This window comes from Bison bison, unplaced genomic scaffold (genome assembly GCF_000754665.1).
Source record: "Bison bison bison isolate TAMUID 2011002044 unplaced genomic scaffold, Bison_UMD1.0 scf7180017864038, whole genome shotgun sequence".
NCBI classification, from domain to species: domain Eukaryota; kingdom Metazoa; phylum Chordata; class Mammalia; order Artiodactyla; family Bovidae; genus Bison; species Bison bison.
The window spans coordinates 5,200,260-5,207,553 of NW_011494610.1; the positions used below are offsets into that span (position 1 = coordinate 5,200,260).

The following is a 7,294-nucleotide window of genomic DNA, read 5'->3' on the forward strand; positions in this document are numbered from 1 at the left end:
GGGATGGGTCAGTGGGCCCCTCGGACACAGTTCAGCTTCTGACACACTCACGAGCCAACTTTAACACGCTTGCTTGGTTCTCATAGCACTCAGTCTGGATGCCATGGACGGGGGTGGGGGGCACATCTGCCTCCCCGCCCTCATCTCAGCACCCTGGCCATGCGCCCTCTCTTCTGCTCCTCCAACACACTCAGCCTTTTCAACCCCAGGGCCTTTGCACACCCTGCTACTTGAACACCACTTCCCCCGTTCCTTTCCTCCCATCCTTCAGGCTTCTGTGCCAGCAGTCCACCCTGAAGGGCTCTTCTCTGACCCCATCACTTCCTCTTTCCTTACTTATACCAGATCATCCCTCTGTCTCCCCTTCGCCCTGCTTTCTTTAGAGGACATTGGAGTCTGTATCTGCATGTCTCGTGTCTCCCACACAGAAGACGATAATCATTACGAGGGCAGGGATTATCCATCTTGTTCTCCCCTGTGCCTCCAGCCTAAAGAACAGTACCCAGCACATAGTAGGTGCTCAGTAAATATTTAGCAAAAGAATGAATTAAAATATCAGTATATTCCACACAACTCTGATCCCTCATTTTTGGATTCGGCAATCTTTCTGGAAGGAAGTAAAATAATATATATTCCTGGGTTTATCTAGACCCAATAAAAGGGGAAAAAAAAAAAAGTTCTTAAATCTCTTGGAAACACCAAACTCCCGACGTAAGCAAAAGAACCTGCAGGTTGAGTTCTAAGATACGAGACCCGGCTGGTCACTGAACGTACGTTGTGGGGCTGGGGACTTTACATATGATCCAATTACCCCAAATTTTAAGGCAAATCCATTTCAAAATCAAAACCTCAGTATGGAAAGTGGAGTGTGGCTTTACTCTGGCATGCCTACGAGAAGGCAGGCTTTCTGAAAAGATGCTACGTTGTAGATAACTCATCCACAAAAGGCGGGGGGAAGGGAAGGGGAAAAACCCCAGGATCGGGTGTCTTTCTCTGCTAAAGCTTCAGATGAAAACCGATCCGGGAGTGCGTGACCCTCCAAAAATCTGCCAGCCCCCAAAGTACTTAAGTTACCCCTCCGACCACAGCCACATGGAGAACGAAATTAAATCCCACGGAAAGATTTGACTTTTTTTTTTTTTTTTTTAACATTATGCAATGTTTGGATGAGAAAAGGGAAGGGGGGACTATTAGAAGGAAAAAAAAAAAAAACAAACTCATCTTTTTCCCAGAGTTTAGCAAAGCTATTTCTAGCTTTTAACGATACATCTCACCATCACTTCATGGGCAGTTTTGAGAGGCGAGAAGGCGGGACGCTCTGTTATGTAACCCATTTAAAGTAGGAAATTAGCAAGTCCTGAATGAATTCTGTTACTGTGCTCCGACTTGTGGAAAGTCTGGAGCGACTACAGTTCTATTTTGAGGTGAGCAAATCCATCATTTACAGATCAGCTCACAAATACCGCAGGGTTTCATGTCACCCTGAAAAGTTTCATAACAAAAACAGCTAAAGTACTTGGGGTGATGGAACATTTCGTCTCTAAACCTTATTAGCCCGAAGAGCAGCGAGGAGGGCAAGGCTTCCCAGTTGCCAATTATTCAAAAATGCAAATATACGAGATCAAATAAATATTCATCTCACCCTGCTCCCATCTTGCTGGGTTGTTTTTTTTTTTTTTTCAAGCTAAGTCCAGCAAAACAGTCCGGTCAACAACATAAAAAGAAATGTCTGTTTTTAAGGGAGCCGTTGGCCATGAAATAAAATTCTGAAGCTATGAAAGCAGCATCTTGAAACAACAGTCGGGTATGGAGGGCCCGGCGGGCTGGTGAAAACAGGAAATAGAAAGGTCTTGATCCTCAGGGGGCCCCTAGCGGCGCGGCGGGAGCAGTGCCTGCACGGTCATGGAATTTCACAGCAGGCAAGTGTGGTCTGAAGCCTTTACATCGACCGCAAGCGGTTAGGAAAAGTACCATCCCTCTGCCCTGGAGCGCATGCGTCCCCCATGGGCCCAGGGAGCCGCCGCTGACGGGGGCACAGCTAATGTACAATCCCCTCTCTAATCCGTAAGCTGAGAACGGCCCTTTCAGCTGACAGCCAGCGAGAGGACACCAGCAGCCTGCACTGCTAAGAGCTGCTAATTAAAACATTTGGCCCGTTGGATGCTAACCGGCTTCTTGAGACAAGGAGTTTATACTGCTGGGCTCCTCTGGAAATGAAGGCTCCTACAGAGGGCAGAACTGACGTGTGCAGGATGCGCGTGGGTTTCTCAGCCTCAACACTTCGGACGCTGGGTTGGGTGAGCCTCTGTGGTGGGTGGGCTTGCCCGGTGACATGGAGAGTGACCTGCAGCGTCCCTGCAGGGTCCTCGCTGGATCCCAGCGGAGCACACCCCCCAAGCTGTGACAACCAAAAATGACTTCAGACATTGCCCATGTCCCCTGCAGGACAAAATCGCCCCTGGTTGACAAACATGTTGAATGAAACACAATGTCCTCTGCATTCTACACAATAGCTTCAAAACCTCTTTTCCCTAAAACTTAAGTGACTGTGATCCTGAATCTTCTGTCACTTAACAAAAGGTGGTTGGTTGGTTGCTCAGCTGTGTCTGGTTCTTTGTGACTCCATAGACTGTATGTAGCCCGCCAGGCTCCTCTGTCTATGGGATTTTCCGGGCAAGAATACTGGAATGAGTTGCCATTTTCTCCTCGGGGGGATCTTCCTGACTCAGGGATTGAACCCATGTATTCTGCATCAGCAGGCGGATTCTTTACCACTGAGCCACCAGGGAAGCCCCCAATAAAACATACTCAAAGCAATCAAAGACTGTGGGTATAAATAAAATATGAATCATGAATGTTTGCCTTTTTTAACAGAGATCATTTTTTAAAGTTCTAACATGTCTGGAATAGGCAACAGTACAGAATAATAAATAACGCATGGATTTGTGGCGGTTTTTTTGCTGAAATTGAGATAGTTCTTTACCCAGAGAAAAAGCTCTTTACTTTTTATGTACAAGACACACACAAAATAGCATTCTCATAAAAAGCTCTCATTCTGACACCAGAATTTCATGTTTCCGCACAAATTAAAATGATCCCCGAAGGCATAAAGTACACAAGCTTTATTGGGCAACAGCAACGGGCCACGCTGGCACACAATGAAAACAGAACCGTTCAGAATCACGCAGGATCACATGTGTGTCATCATGGGATCAAGAATGTAAATCATCTGGGAGTTTCTGCTAAATTCAAGTTCTGTACCAGAGCTCCTCTCTAATCAAAAAACGCTGTCCTGGTGAATATCTGCCATGAGGGTTACAGATAATCTACTAATGAGGAAGTCAAGGAGCCCTAGAGGAATTCAGTCAGACCCATGACAACAGAGCAATAAATGAGCCACAATTTTTTTTTTTTTTTTTGCAAATACCATGCCCCCTCCCCAGCTGCCCCCCAACAAATACAATATTCACAGACATTGCCCAGCAACACCGACAGACAGTGCCTCCAGCCACACTGTGATGGAGAAGACCAGACTCCGGGCGCAAGGTGCTGGCTGGAGAAGATCCTGCAAATCCCCGAGCGCCGCCACACTGCCCCCGTGCTACTGGGTTGCACACAAAATCGTAACATACACACGTTTTCCTAAGAGAGAGTGGACATAATTTATGGGACTATTTCCTAAGAAGTATATATAAACGACAAAAAAAAGTGCTTTACGTTAAAAGAAGGTGAGAGAAATAAAGTCTGTTGCCTTTGCAAAGCTCCTTGCATATTTCTTAATGAAAAAGAAAACCATGACTGACAGGATTCTAACACGGTGAAAACCACGCACGTCTTTCAAACACTTGAGGTGACGTCATGCGCTCACAGACACACACACACACATTCCAAACACGCAAAAAAGGTCAAAGATAAAAATGGCTGATGGGTGTTGGCCTTAAAAAGGATGGAGCAGAAGAACATATAGGTCCCATTTGCAATTTTGGCGGAGGTTTAAAATGCTGCCCCATCAACGCTCAAGGGCGTTCCATCCCCACCCTTGGAAAAACAAAAGTATGAAAGCAAAAGTCTGGGGAAGGAAAAATAGGCATGATCGTGTCAGTTCCCAGTGAGCACAAAAGCTCAAAATACATTCAAAAGTACTGTCAGCATAGTCTAAATTTTCAGCAGAAACCATACGGGGAAAAGGGTAAGCAGACGCTGGCATTTAACATCACTGCTACAGAAAAGGGTTTCGCTAGGAAAGTCAGTCTGGGATCTGGATACAATGAAGCAGGAGCAATCTCAGCTCTCGGCCTCCCAGCTCCAGGTGGCTGTAAACAGATGGTCCTGCTCCAAAGTGTAGGTGCTGCCTGGCTTGCCCTTCTTCGCTTCGGGGAAACGTCCTTTGCCCCAAGCAGCCCGAGTCAGTGTGGCCAGCCTCACCAAGCACCACTGGGAACGCACACGGGGGCATACAGGCTCTCAAAACGGGCATCAAGGCAGGCTGAGACAGGAAGTCACTCAAGCCAGAGAAGCTCGTCGGGTCATTCCCCTGGAGAAAGAGAGGAGGGAACGGAGGAGGGAAAAGACACACCACACGGAGTGCTCACCTGCCTACGCAGACCACCATCGCCAAAAAAGACAAGAAAAATCATCATCAATAACAAAAGAAGTATCTAGTATTGTTGCAGGGCAGGAGGAGGTGTCATTTTTTTTTGTTAAACTTTGAAGGAAAGTCTTTAAACAGCACTGTGCCTGTGTGCCGGGGAGGGGGTGGGGGTGGGGTCCTCTGGTTTCCAATCAAACTGGCTGTGGGAGACTTGGGGCCACTGAGTTCCAAGGTGAAGGGACCTCTCCAAGCTGTCAACGGCGCTTCCTAAATTCCTTCCCAGGTGGTGAACAGAATTCTTATGCTTCAGGTTTATGACTCAGGAGCTTCCTGTAAAATGGGGGGTTTTGCTTCTGTCCTTGTCTTCTGCCCACAGAGAGGCTAAGCCGGGAAGCGCCCGTGTGCACTGGCTCTATAGGATTACGTCTGATGTGTGCAGGTCAGGATCCAGTACCCTCAGCTGACTCGCGGCTCCCACCCTGCGGGTCTCCAGCGTTTGAGAAGTGGGCGTATGTTCTCCTAGACACTCGGCACTCCTGAAGGTGGTAGGAACAGGCTGCCTGCCGGCAGGGCAGCTCTCTGAGGTGGCCACGGTCTCCCGTCTCCACTCGCACGTTGGATCCTCAGCTCTTGGCTGCCTCCACCGGGGTGTGGTCGACAGACTGAGCAAGCGGGTTTGTGCACAGCACAAAACAGCATGTGCGACCTCCGGGCACCGCTTCCTCCACTCCCCTCGACCCTTTCTCCCTCTCAGATGCCAGTAAGGAGTTCAGTCAAGTCAACTCAAGCACCTCGATCAAAGTTGGGAAGTAAAAAAAAAATCCAAAGAGACCATCTTCATTCCCCATCTCTGCTGTTAATCTAAACATTTCCTACTGAGGGTTCCAGGACACCTTCCTGTGGAAGCCATCACCTGTCTGTGAACAAGGTCAAGGTCAGGGTTTGAGAAAGGGGAGAAGGACCTTCAGACTCCTGAGTCGACAGGGCTGACTTCCAGACAGACAGACAGGTGCGAGAACGCTGAGCACACCTTCCTCCCGTCCCACCTCTGAAACCACATAAAATCACCCAGCAAAGACGTCAGACTGGCTCAGCCTTTCTCAAAGTTTTGGAGCAAGATCTTCTTCCTAAATAACCATTCATTTAATGCAACATTTATTTCCTGTGGGGCAGAAATGGCTGGGACAGAATGGGAAAAATCTCACAAAACTGCAGAATCTTGGAAACAAAAATAGAAGTGATGTCATAGTCAATTTAGCAACGCCTGCAACTTACTGTCATTCTATAAAGTTTTAAGAGGGCAACGGAAACACATCAGTGTATCAGCGGTCCAAACGCAAGGACCTGGCGTCCCCAGCAATCCAAGGGCGGGCCTACCCGTGGAGGGGTGGCCACAACTTACACTTCTGAAGCACAAGAAGAACCAGGCCAAAGAGCTGGAGGGGACACAGTCAGAAAGAATTTATCACAAATCTAAGATCTCAAGCACAATCAGCTCTTGCAGATCCACCAACCTAACCCTTCTGGCACGCACATGTGGCTTCTGGAGGGAGACTTGAAAACCCAAGAAAGCTTTGCCGGGCCACGGTCAGCGCTCGCAAAGTCTCTTCTTCCTCTGAAACCAGAAGCCATGGCTTTATAAGAAACAGTCGCGCAAGGGCCCCACCCTGGTTGGGGAGAGGAATCTCCACTCGCGGCTGCCTTTGAGCAAGCTTCCCTTGAAATCCGGAGGCAGTACAAGCGAGCCCTGACTGCAGAGCTACAGCCCAGGCCTTCCCCCACCCCAGGCTTCTCACTCAAAGCTGCCACCGATGACCCGCAACATGCTAAGACACGTCCCCCTTTGTCGCTGCATCCTCAGCAATCCCTCCTAACTGGAAACAGACTCCTGTGGACGTCAAGACTCCTGTCCCTGACCTTTCCACTTCGGACTCGGAGGGTCTGAGCCACATGTGCGACGTTGTCTAAAGAATTAGCTGAGTCTCTTGTCACGCTGTCGGCACGACGAGGGGCCGCCCAGTGGCACGTTTCCTGCTGAAAAAGAACAAAGTCCCAGGGTGTCCTCAGATAGCCACGGGCTTTGTAATTGTTACCAGGTCCAAACGAAGCAAGATAACACTTTTGAAATTCTTTACGAGGTGGTAGGTGACGTTAACGTGAACGCTGGGGCTGTAGACGCTGAGCTGGGGGAAGGATAACGTGCCTCTCTCACTCCCTTCTCACAGCTTTTTTGTAGTTCCAGGAATCCAGAGCCGTTTCAACAAGCCAGGCTGCCTTCGAGAGGATATTTAGCGTTTCAAAACTTAGATTACCGTCTGCTGAACTTTTTTAACCAAACAGCACCGTCTTTTCCCCCAAACCGACACCAGGAGCTCTATCTTTCTCTGAAACCAGTTATCTTAAGGGCAGAAAAATGTAAAAAGTGCACACACGTTGGGATGGTTTAAAACAACAACAAGAAACCCTCTACAGTTTTCAACTGGACAGAAACTTTCAGCACAGGACAACGAAATTCAAGTCGTAAGGAAGCCTGCATGGCGACGCACGGGCCAACCTCTTGGCTGGGCCACGGGGTTTCAGAGTCACGTTCAGTCCTCCGTGAACCTCCAGGGGCTCAGACAGGCCTGTGGGGGCCCTCGGGCGCCTGCCTCCTGCATGTGCCAGGCCACGGCTCCGCAGAAGCCCAGAGCCTCGGCGGCGGGC

The 7,294-nt window shown here is 48.9% G+C and overlaps 1 protein-coding gene across 1 annotated transcript in view; it reads right to left on the reverse strand.

Moving 5' to 3' along the window:
• Positions 1-3,107: 3,107 nt before the first annotated feature.
• The window catches only part of ATP9A (ATPase, class II, type 9A), a gene marked incomplete at its 5' end in the record, with an annotated part of 48,609 nt that continues 44,422 nt past the window's right edge, over positions 3,108-7,294 (reverse strand). The window contains one exon of the mRNA XM_010835128.1: positions 3,108-7,281. The remainder of the gene's footprint in view (positions 7,282-7,294) is intronic.